General features: G+C 44.5%; 1 long non-coding RNA gene across 1 annotated transcript; it reads left to right on the top strand.

Moving 5' to 3' along the window:
- The first annotated feature begins 7,859 nt into the window (after window positions 1-7,859).
- On the top strand, window positions 7,860-10,306 carry LOC138731626 (uncharacterized). Its single transcript, XR_011339180.1, has 3 exons — window positions 7,860-8,740; window positions 9,137-9,235; window positions 9,620-10,306. It is a non-coding gene; the product is annotated as an uncharacterized lncRNA (long non-coding RNA).
- The last annotated feature ends 2,389 nt before the right edge of the window (window positions 10,307-12,695 follow it).

Here is a 12,695-nt window from a genome sequence, read left to right as displayed (position 1 = left end):
AATGAAATTTTCCATGTTAACCACTGCATACTCTAGGAATGCTAGAAAGTACATCAGGAGCAGATGGAAAAGCGTATTATTTTATCTACAGCATATTGCCTGCAATTCTTGTCGTTATTGAAACATAATGTAGATAATGCAGGATACTTTAACTCAAAACCTGGCAGGTCTGCAAAGAACCTGTGTTAGATCACTAAACAAAATCTCTGACCCACTGCCAAAATAATATAGAGATCTTTGGGATAAATATGTTTTTTATAGCTATGAATATGCTGGGATCATCCAGCTTTTCTTGAAACCTCCTACTCTTTTCCCTTCCAATGACCCTCATGTCAATATTAACTCCACTTTAAAACATAGAGAATCACAGAATGGCAGGGGTTTCAAGGGACCTCTGGAGATCATCTAAACCTGCTAAAGCAGGTTAACCAAGAGCAGGCGGCACTGGGAAATATCCAGGCGGGTTTTGAATATCTCCAGAGAAGGAGCCTTCGCAGCCTCTCTGGATAGCTTGCTCCAGTGCTCCATCAACCTCACAGTGAAGACGTTTTTTCTCTTGTTGAGGTGGAACTTCCTGTGCTCCAGCCTGTACCTCCTGCCCCTTGTCCTGTTACTGGGCACTGCGGAGAAGAATCTGAGCCCATCCCCTTGACACCTGCCCTTTAGATATTTATAAACAGAAACCTCAGTGTCAAAATAAAACAAAGGTACGGTGTAAATATGTACACACACGTGTAACGTACAACTAATTCTCACCAGTACAGACCTCGAAAAAAGTGCTTGTCTTAGAAGTACTCTTGTATGAAGAGGATGAAAAATCCATTTTCACACATTTATCTTATGTAATTACACTTTCAGTAAATTATAAATACTTTTACAAACACTAAATTTTTTTTCAATATTCTGGCCAATTAATGATTGAACATTGAGTGAAATAAGAGTTTAAGGTTAGTAATTTCTGTAAGGAAATTTCTACTTCTGTATTTCCGTGCGTGACACTTCTCTACCTTCTTATGAATTGATTGTTCACACCTGCCATCTTGTTGTTATAGAATTCAAGAGACCAGTTTTTAACTTCCTGTACTTCCAATATTGTGCTGCCTCATTTTTACATAGTTACTCTAGTAAAAAGGAAAAACAGTTTTACTGATGTCTATAATAACTTTCCAATTACAAGAACAATTATCACCAGTTCCTGGTTTCTTTAGGAAATGATGCTTCAAAAACAGTATAGAAAGTTTCCCCACTTCTGCTTTTTCTATGTCTCTTTCTCAAACCATATAAGACTAATTGAAATGATGAGTGCTCTGTGACTTGATTTATGGTCCCCAAGTAATTTCTTTTAAGCTTGGGGCAGATCAGGTAAGCTGTGGGTATATTAGGAAATAACTGACATTTCATTTGAATAGGTCATAAAGCTGCTTTTGAAGAGTTTGAACTGGAAAGAGGCTGTGATACTCTTACTATTGGAGATGCTGGCTGAGTTGATGATTCCAGAACGGTGTTGTATGTGTAAGTACAGAACTTCAAATGCTTTCCGTGGAAGTTTCTTGTCATATATTGTTTCTTCTGTGTCATGAGCTATCTATTTACCTTTGTAGTTTTGATATGTGCTATTTATTTACATACTTTAGGCTTCAAATTCCTGTACTGTCCAAGAAAACTGTGCATTTCAGAATTTCACTTCAGATATTTAACATCTTCATAGGCTTTAATAGCAGACTAAAACCTGACGAGAACTGAGCTTAGACCTCTTTGAAGCAAAAAACCTGCTTCTAAGAAACAAGTGCTCTGTGCACCATTCTAACTGTAGCCAGAATCAATTAAAAGAACAAAAAAGGCCTAGATTTCAGCAAACAGAAAAGACAGCTTCTGTAAAACAAATAGAAATAGATTCATTTCAAAATGTTTTCGCATAGAATTTGATTTGTGAACGAAATGCTCATGAAATCTCATAGGCTACTTTACAGTAAAGTTAAACATAGGATAGAGTCACAGGATCATAAATCACCCGGTTGGAAAAGACCTACTGGGTCCTGCATTGCATTAAGTTAACCAAAGTTCACTTAAAATGAATAATCTCCTCTATTTCTGGTTTTTATTTCTGTGCTAGTGTCTTTTCAGTTAGGATCTGTGAATAAACAGTTATTTGCTCTTACCAGTGAGATTTCCTTAGTTATAGTTTCTTTCATCTTTCTTCAGATTTTAAAAGAAATACAAGGGCTATGCATTTACCAAGACCCAGAGATGCATCTTTTTTGTGTGGAGTTGTAATTATTTTTGCCTCGTGCATTATTTAATATTTATCTACATCAAATTCTGTCTGCTAGCCACTCCATGTTATAACACTCTTCTGTTTTTTTCACAGCAGAACCTTGTTGCTCCCATTTTGAGAAAGGCATTTCTCATTAATAAACTTTCTCACTCTACTTCTATTACGGTGTTCCAGATTGTCTGTGAATGTGTTCAACAGCACAGCTCGTTCCAGAACTCTACTGGTGACTCTGTCAGTGCTGGAACAAACAGTTTACTCGTATTTCTAGTTTCTGGGGTTCTAACTTTTTTTTTTTTTTTTTTCCCCCCCCTCAGAAAGACCTTTTGTGCCATGGCTACCTAATTTCTGCATGAAGCTGCTGAGAGACAGGCCAAACAGCAAAGCCTCGTAATTTCTTTGTGGACGCTGACTTTCTTTTAATGTGAGTAGGAATGGAAGGGCCTATCCAGGGAGGTGTGGGCAATGGGAAACGCATGGTGCGAGAACAAGCTTGGCACTGTATAAGGCAGCGTTGTGGGTTAAACCTGGCAGTCAGCTCAGCTCCACACATTTGCTTGCTTGCTTCCCTCCAGTGGGACAGGAGAAAGGCTTGGAAGGGTAAAAGGGTGATGAAATTTCCTTTTCTGTAAGGAAATTTCCACTTCTGTATTTCCGTGCGTGACACTTCTCTACCTTCTTATGAATTGATTGTTCACACCTGCCATCTTGTTGTTATAGAATTCAAGAGACCAGTTTTTAACTTCCTGTACTTCCAATATTGTGCTGCCTCATTTTTACATAGTTACTCTAGTAAAAAGGAAAAACAGTTTTACTGATGTCTATAATAACTTTCCAATTACAAGAACAATTATCACCAGTTCCTGGTTTCTTTAGGAAATGATGCTTCAAAAACAGTATAGAAAGTTTCCCCACTTCTGCTTTTTCTATGTCTCTTTCTCAAACCATATAAGACTAATTGAAATGATGAGTGCTCTGTGACTTGATTTATGGTCCCCAAGTAATTTCTTTTAAGCTTGGGGCAGATCAGGTAAGCTGTGGGTATATTAGGAAATAACTGACATTTCATTTGAATAGGTCATAAAGCTGCTTTTGAAGAGTTTGAACTGGAAAGAGGCTGTGATACTCTTACTGTTGGAGATGCTGGCTGAGTTGATGATTCCAGAACGGTGTTGTATGTGTAAGTACAGAACTTCAAATGCTTTCCGTGGAAGTTTCTTGTCATATATTGTTTCTTCTGTGTCATGAGCTATCTATTTACCTTTGTAGTTTTGATATGTGCTATTTATTTACATACTTTAGGCTTCAAATTCCTGTACTGTCCAAGAAAACTGTCCATTTCAGAATTTCACTTCAGATATTTAACATCTTCATAGGCTTTAATAGCAGACTAAAACCTGAGGAGAACTGAGCTTAGACCTCTTTGAAGCAAAAAACCTGCTTCTAAGAAACAAGTGCTCTGTGCACCACTCTAACTGTAGCCAGAATCAATTAAAAGAACAAAAAAGGCCTAGATTTCAGCAAACAGAAAAGACAGCTTCTGTAAAACAGATAGATTCATTTCAAAATTTTTTCGCATAAAATTTGATTTGTGAACGAAATGCTCATGAAATCTCATAGGCTACTTTACAGTAAAGTTAAACATAGGATAGAGTCACAGGATCATAAATCACCCGGTTGGAAAAGACCTACTGGGTCCTGCATTGCATTAAGTTAGCCAAAGTTCACTTAATATGAACAATCTCCTCTATTTCTGGTTTTTATTTCTGTGCTAGTGTCTTTTCAGTTAGGATCTGTGAATAAACAGTTATTTGCTCTTACCAGTGAGATTTCCTTCGTTATAGTTTCTTTCATCTTTCTTCAGATTTTAAAAGAAATACAAGGGCTATGCATTTACCAAGACCCAGAGATGCATCTTGTTATGTGTGGAGTTGTAATTATTTTTGCCTCGTGCATTATTTAATATTTATCTACATCAAATTTCGTCTGCTAGCCACTCCATGTTATAAGACTCTTCTGGTTTTTTCACAGCAGAACCTTGTTGCTCCCATTTTGAGAAAGGCATTTCTCATTAATAAACTTTCTCACTCTACTTCTATTACGGTTTTCCAGATTGACTGTGAATGTGTTCAACAGCACAGCTCGTTCCAGAACTCTACTGGTGACTCTGTCAGTGCTGGAACAAACAGTTTACTCGTATTTCTAGTTTCTGGGGTTCTAACTTTTTTTTTTTTTTTTTTCCCCCCCCTCAGAAAGACCTTTTGTGCCATGGCTACCTAATTTCTGCATGAAGCTGCTGAGAGACAGGCCAAACAGCAAAGCCTCGTAATTTCTTTGTGGACGCTGACTTTCTTTTAATGTGAGTAGGAATGGAAGGGCCTATCCAGGGAGGTGTGGGCAATGGGAAACGCATGGTGCGAGAACAAGCTTGGCACTGTATAAGGCAGCGTTGTGGGTTAAACCTGGCAGTCAGCTCAGCTCCACACATTTGCTTGCTTGCTTCCCTCCAGTGGGACAGGAGAAAGGCTTGGAAGGGTAATAGCAAGAAACCTCGTTGGCTCAGATAAAGACAGTTTGACAACTAAAGCAGAAGCTGCATGTGTAAGCAAAGCAAATTGAGGAATTCGTTCACTGCTTTCTATCTGCAGGCAAGTGGTCAGCCATCTCCAGGAATGCAAGGCTCCATCACAGATAGTACGTACTGGCGTAAACAAACACCGTAAGTATGAATGTCTCCCCTTTCCTCTATGTTCTCTCAACTTATATAGATCAGAACAACATCACATGGTATGGGATATCTTTTTGGTAATTTGAAATCAGCTGTCCCAGATGTGTCCTCTCCCTGTTTAAGAATTTCTGCACATCCAAATCGCGTGTTCCCATAAGTCTTGAGAGTATAGATTTTGCTGAAGAGATTTGTCAGTGCTGGTGTGCAATTAATCCATTCCTGTTTCTAAGGAAATCTGCACCAGGCCGCGTGTTTGTGCTGGTGTAGCTTCTGTCAGATCCTAGAATGGAATGAGGTGGCTCTGGGAGGAAAGGGAAAGAAAGCAAGGGACAGCACCACCCCCAACAGTAGCTACTGGCTACAATGCCTTTGGAAGCATTCGGGTGTACTGAAAAATGTTCCAAAATGGCCCTCAAGACACAATATTGTGCCAGTGATGTTTATGGCTGCAGATGTGAGTCTGCCCCGTGCAGAACGTCACAGCACGTGGCTGTTTGCAGCAGCGGAGCGCGATATATTGCTGCTCGCCCTCAGGCACCCCTTGCTTGACTGGGAGTTGTCAGCCTTTAATTCATTTCTAGTGCTGTGCGTGGCTGTTTCAGTGACAGCAGAGCTTCAGAATCATGTCAGCTAACTCTATGCAGTCCCACCCTCTGGCCACGGACAGGGACACCTTCCACTGGACCAGGCTGCTCAGAGATAGAATCATAGAATCATAGAATAACCAGGTTGGAAAAGACCCACCGGATCATCGAGTACAACCATTCCTATCAAACACTAAACCACGCCCCTCAGCACCTCGTCCAGCCGTGCCTTAAACCCCTCCAGGGAAGGTGAATCAACCACCTCCCTGGGCAGCCTGTTCCAGTGCCCAATGACCCTTTCTGTGAAAAATTTTTTCCTAATGTCCAGCCTATATCTCCCCTGGCGGAGCTTGAGGCCATTCCCTCTCGTCCTGTCCCCTGTCACTTGGGAGAAGAGCCCAGCTCCCTCCTCTCTACAACCTCCTTTCAGGTAGTTATAGAGAGCAATGCAGTCTCCCCTCAGCCTCCTCTTCTCCAGGATAAACACCCCCAGCTCTCTCAGCCGCTCCTCCTAAGACCTGTTTTCCAGCCCCCTCACCAGCTTCGTTGCTTTTCTCTGGTCTCGCTCCAGAGCCTCAACATCTTTCTTGTGGTGAGGGGCCCAGAACTGAACCCAGGATTCAAGGAGCGATCTCACCAGTGCCGAGTCCAGAGGGAGAAGAACCTCCCTGGACCTGCTGGTCACACCGTTTCTGATCCAAGCCAAGATGCCATTGGCCTTCTTGGCCACCTGGGCCACTGCTGGCTCATATTCAGTCGCTGTCAACCAACACCCTCAGGTCCCTCTCCTCCAGGCAGCTTTCCAGCCAGGCTTCTCCCAGTCTGTAGCACTGCTTAGGGTTGTTGTGCCCCAAGTGCAGGACCCAGCACGTGGCCTTGTTAAACCTCATCTGTTGGTCTCAGCCCATGAATCCAGCCTGTTCAGATCCCTTTGCAGAGCCTCCCGACCCTCCAGCAGATCAACACTTCCACCCAGCTTAGTGTCGTCCGCAAACTTGCTCAGGGTGCACTCAATGCCTTCATCCAGGTCATTGATAAAGACATAGAACAGGAGGTGCTCAGGGATCTGGTTTAGGAGTGGAAAAGTATGGGTTGCATTTGATGGTCTCAAAGGTCTTTTCCAGCCAAACAGTTCTATGATATTCTATGAAACTGCCCAAGTTCAAACTTCCTGACCGTGCAGTCGTCATTACCAGGTTTTTTTTGTATTTATCACCCAGGAAGCGAGCACTTTGTGCATCTGATGGTAAATGAAAGCTGGCTTCTTGTTCTCATAAGACTGCTTTTCTGTGCAGGTTTCAAAGATGGAGATGTTTTGCAGCTCACAGGTGCCTCCGAGAGGAGATGTGACCAGGTAGTTTCTCTTATAATCACTGTTCTCGTGTCATTTAGCTCTGTGTGTGTCTCTTATCCAGACCAATTCCATGGGACACTACGGATAGACAGCTCACTCCTCTCTCTTTTTCTCTCCCTCACAATATTGTGCCAGTGAATTTTGTGACTGCAGATGTGTCTGTGCCCCATGCAAAACATCACAGCAGAGCCTCTTAAAAGGATTTTGTCCTATCCTACTGTGTTGGTGGAACCTGAAAAATAAGCTTTGGCTGATCCATAGAGCTGCATTGCTTGTGTTCTCCATCGTTACATCTGGTGTCTGCTTCCTGCTTCACTACACGAGATGCCGCAGTCGGTGGGTTTTGGATACCTGGCCCTTATGTCTTCTGGAGAAGTGCATTTTCCCCTGTTAGATGTTTGTGCCTATTTTTTGCCTCGACTTTGTGTTTAAAGGATTTTTCCTTTTCTTTCCAGAGTCACATGCCTTACTTCCGGAAGAGGATGGTGTGGGAGATCATCCACCAGCAGCTGCTGTGAGAGATGCACGATGAGAGCAGCACTGTGATCACCTCAAGGTGACTGATAAGGCTTTTAGTTATTTTTCGAATACTTTATTTGGATGGGTAGTAGGCACACAAATTTTCCCCTTTAGGCTATGCAGTAGTGGTTAAGGTGGGGTGGTGGTTTCCCGGTTATGGAGGCAGTAACTCTCGTTGCCGTTAGCTAAGGCGCCTGACAACACACAAGCAGAAAGGTGGCTGTGATGGGGAGGAGCCAGCACTGTCAGCCTCCGTCACTGAGACGCAGCACACGTGGCCACGTTACGGACAAAGAGGACTCTCACCCGCGGTGCTGGCGACCCCTGCGTTTGCTGAGCTCATCTGGGCTCCCTGCTTGGCTCCTCGAGGGGACACGGATGAAAAAAAGGCAAGTAATCTTACAACAAAATCTGTTTATTATGATGGGGAACAGAGAATGTCACTGATTATAAATGGAAGCAGGAATGTAAATACTTTTTAGAAAAGCTCTTTTTAAGATACGCAGGAACCACATGCTTTTTCTGTAATTCCTCATAAATATTGGTCAACGTTCAGAAAAAAATTATCATTAAAATAAAGGTTACAAATCATTTGAAAGAGACACATTTCAAAGTTATAAGTGTAACACTCAATCTCCATTCTAATAATAGTTATCATTTAGCATGTGTTTTAACAGGAAATTTCAAAAAGATCAGGAATATTTAATGAATTATTACAATTTACTGAAATTAATATTTCTTAGTTGTACATCTAACTATTTATTTTCTCAGTTAGGCCTTTAGGGAGGGATTGAAATTATTCATGAAGTAAATTTTGTTGCCTGAAAGAATAGCGGTTATATATTCTTTTAAAAAATATATCGCAAAATGCATTTATTGAAGTCGTAGTTTGAAGGATGAAACTTAGTATCGCCATTGCTTTATATTCCCGGTTTTGCTTCTTTAAAAGGTGGACAAACTAAATGGTAGACCTTTTCTTTATGGTATCAATAGTTTCTTATGAATATAGAAATGATGGAGCAGAATTTCTCACCCTTAATTTTTTGTTTGGACCTAGAAATATTGTCATTTGGTGACATTTATGTTCATTTTGGCAGAGAGATATTTAAAGTATGTTATAATTCTTTTCTCCTTCCTCTCCTTTTTGTTCCGAGCGTGGGTGCAAATGTACAGTTTCCCTGTGAAGACAATTACGTGCTGTAAGGTTGTAAAAGCATCACTTGTCAGAGATACGCTGACAAATGTGCTGGCTGCCTGGAGTGACCACAGGCCAATTTGCAGAGGTAGGTGTTATTATCTGAACTTTTTCCTGAAGCTTAAGCGGGTAATTTCTAACTTTTGGGTTGGTCTAGTGGGATTGAAAGGGTCCTGGAGGAGGTTTGAGGGGGTCTTATGGGGATTGGGCGGGTCCAGGTGGGTTTTGGGGGGTGCTGGATGGATTTGGGGGTTTTAGCGGGATTGAGAGCCCTGCTGGGAGTCTCTAGTCCAGCCTCCGGGGTGGCTGTGGCTTTGCAGGGCTGGGAAGACTTCCAAAGGTGGAGATCACAGGAACGTTCCTCCCAGTGCATTTCAGTTTTCCTAAGGCTCAGCCTAAAGCTCCCAAGAGGTTGGTTGTGGCTGTCACTTCTGTCATATCATTGGACACTGCAAAAGGGACCTTATCTCCATCAACTTTCCAGGTCGATGTAAACTCTTACTTGGCTGCTCATGCTGTGGGACCCTAACTCCATCCTGGCAGACCTCCTCCAGGGCCTCTCCAGTTTCTCCACTTCTGAAATGTGAGTCTCATTGGGTCATTCTCCCAGTTAAAAAGAGTGAGGGCAGCAATTGTCTCCTTTGTGCAGCATCAGTTGTTGCTCCCTCTGCTCCTCCCAGGGAGGGGCTGGGGGTGGGCGAGAAGTTGTCAGGGGGAGACAGGCAGGAGCAGGCCCCGGCTGACCAGAGGGAGATCCCATAACATAGATGCCACGCTCAGCGATAAAAACTATGGCAGGAGAGGAAAGGAGTGGAGATTTTTATTGTTCAAGGTGATGGGTGGTGGTAGACCAATGGATTGTCAGTCTGCCTGAGGGAGGTGGCAAGTGAAGGTGTTTGCATTGGTTTTGGGTTTGGATTATGGGTTTTTTTATCTTTTTTTCTTTCACCTATTAAACTATTTTTAGCTCAGCCCTCATGGATCACCAAGGGGCAGCACGCGCAAAACCCTGGCCAGCTGAGGAGCAACCTGAGGAGAGCTCCACCAATCCCATGCCCTTTCACAAGAGATTTTCCAAAGAAATATTGATCTTCTCCTGCAACTTCCTCAGCCTGCTTCGGGGAGACCTTATTTGTGCCTTTAGTACTTGAAGTTGGTCATCAAGAAAATGGGGAGGGAAATTTCCAAGGGCATGGAGTGATAGGATTACATGGGGTGGCTTTCAGGCTTAGGGAAGATTCAGGTTAGACATTAGGAAGAAATTGTTCTCAAAGAAGGTGATGAGGCAGTGGCCCAGGTTGCCCAAGAAAGCTGTGGCTGCCCCCTCCCGGAGGTGTTCAAGGCCAGCTTGGATGGGGCCTTGAGCCCAGTGGGAGGTGTCCCTGCCCACGGCAATGGGGCTGGAGCTGGATGGGCTCTAAGGTCTCTTCCAACCCAAACCATTCTATGATTCTGAAAAAAATTAAATATAAACTTTAAACTCAAACTAAAACTACAACTACCTGAAAGGAAGTTGTGGAGAGGAGGGAGCTGGCCTCTTCTCCCGAGTGACAGGGGACAGGATGAGAGGAAATGGCCTCAAGCTCGGCCTGGGGAGGTTTAGGCTGAACATTAGGAAAAAGATTTTCATGGAAAGGGTCATTGGGCACTGGAACAGGCTGCCCAGGGAGGGGGTTGAGTCACCTTCCCTGGAGGTGTTTAAGGCACGGGTGGACGAGGTGCTGAGGGACATGGTTTAGTGATTGATGGGAATGGTTGGACTCGATGATCCTGTGGGTCTTTTCCAACCTGGTGATTCTATGATTCTGTGGTAGCAGATCTGGGTCATAGGTGATTCAGGTCATAGGTGATTCAGGTCATAAAAAGGCCATAAAATATTTGTGCCGTGGAAGAGTCAAGTCACAGAATTGTGAGTCTATTTGGATTTTAGGAGGGTTTGGCCATAGAAGGATCAGAAATGCATTGTTTCATAGTACGGTTGGTTCATCAAAGAGTCGTAGAACAGTCAGGTCATGGAAGAATCTGATCACAGAGGGTTAATAGAAGAGTCAGGTCATGGATGTAGCATCATAGAACAGTCAGACAACAGTCAGGTCTGCAAAGCCCTGCACTACGGGACCCTCCTGGGCAGCAGAGCTTGTGTCCACATGGCAGCAGCTGCCTGGGGTGCTGGGTTCTCACTGCTCTGCTGCACACGGCCAATACATTTTCCCTGCCCCTCTGCCAGGGCAATGCAATGGAACAGTTCTTCTGTGAGATCCCCCAGATCCTCAAGCTCTCCTGCTCAGATGCTTACCTGAGGGAGTTTGGGCTTATCCTGTTCAGCCTCTTATTAGTATTCAGCTCTTTTGTTTTCGTGGTGGTGTCCTATGTGCAGATCTTCAGGGCCGTGTTGAGGATCCCCTCAGAGCAGGGACGGCACAAAGCCTTTCCCACGTGTCTCCCCGATCTGGTTGTGGTCTCCCTGTCTACAAGTACTGGCATGACTGCCCACCTGAAGCCCCACTCCATCTTCTCTCCATCCCTGGACCTGGTGGTGTCAATTCTGTATGCAGTGCTGCCTCCAGCACTGAGCCCCTTCATCTACAACTTGAGGAACCAGCAGCTCAAGGATGCAAAGTGGAAACTGTTAACTGGATTGTTCTATCGAGCAATAAACTGTCAGGCTTCTGCATAGCAGATCTAATGTAACTCACCCACTCACTTCTATATTGTTTGGTTTTGGTGGTATTTTTTAAATTATAATAATGTTCTCATCCTCTCTGTCATTCACTCTACGCTTGCCTTTTCTGATTGAGTGGCTGTGTAAATGAGAACCTGTGCTCCCTGTGTGTTTGAACAAAATAAAGGGACCTGTATCACCCTTTATTTTCTTGGGAGGGGCCCTTCATCCAAGGCCTTTTTGGAGCCGCAGGGACAGTTTCTGTGGGCATGGGGAGAAGAGTCCCGGCACGGCAGCACTGCCAGGCACCAGCGCTTGATCTCCCAGAGCTGCTCTCTCTCCCCTTCCACAGTCTCCTCCTCCCCCCTTGCCTTGCTGTGAGGCCTGAGTGCTCTGAGCTTGGTCGCAGCCGTGCTGCGTGGCAGTGCTGTGCCCGCAGGCAGGGACAGGCAGTGGGCACTTGTGGGACACAACAGCCTTTCCATAAATCAAGGGGATCTCCTTGGGGCAGCGCCTAAAGGCTTAAGGCTTCTTTCAAGGTTTCCCTCAAGGGCATCTCCAAGAACACGAGCCGCAGATGAAAACAGCAGTGTAAAACTAAACAGTGAGGCAGGGTGGTGGGCTGAGGAAGGCTGCAGTTTCCTTGAACAGACCAGCAGAGCAGGGTCTGGTCTGTGCCCATGTGCACTAGATCACCTGGGAAATCTGCGCCAGGGCAACCATCCTGGAAGTAGCCCCTCAAAAACCACCATTCCCAGCACTGCCCTCTCACCCCAGCTTGGAGAGATTCTTTGTCCCTCCCTGGAAGGACACGGAATGGGGAGGTCAGTGTCTATGTTCTCACTGTACAGATGAGATGGGAGCACGTACATCATGTGCGTGATGTGAGGTGAAGCCAAGCGAACACAAACAGCCCTTCCTTGAGTCTCCACGAAGGCCTGGGGGGCAGAAAGTGTCTCAAGGTCACTTTGAGTTGAGAGCGACATCCTAAGTTCCCGAATGCAGCTCTGGGATGTGATTCCTTCAGCCAAGGTCCCTGTGTCTGTTCCTCTTGCTGTGGGCATCTCAGATGAGTGAAGAGCAGGGCAACACACCTCAGGGCTGAGACGCTTCCCAACCTCTGGAAGTGGCAACAGGAAGTCAGAGAAAGACTATGACCTTTATCTCCCCATGGACAAGGGCCTGACGCTGTCTCTGAATATCCCCGAGTGCATAAGGAGACCACAAGGCCAGCTCAGACGTGGATTCCTAACAGAACCCTGACTATTCTGTGTGTGACCCCAGGAACAAACCCCACTGGCCCAGGGAGATTCATCTCAGCTCCCCTGGACAAGCTCAGTGCAAGTGTTCCTGTCTGCTGCATCGCCCTTAGGTGATGGAA

This window comes from Phaenicophaeus curvirostris, chromosome 27 (genome assembly GCF_032191515.1).
Source record: "Phaenicophaeus curvirostris isolate KB17595 chromosome 27, BPBGC_Pcur_1.0, whole genome shotgun sequence".
NCBI classification, from domain to species: Eukaryota; Metazoa; Chordata; class Aves; order Cuculiformes; family Cuculidae; genus Phaenicophaeus; species Phaenicophaeus curvirostris.
This window is presented reverse-complemented; position numbering and strand designations above follow the sequence as displayed.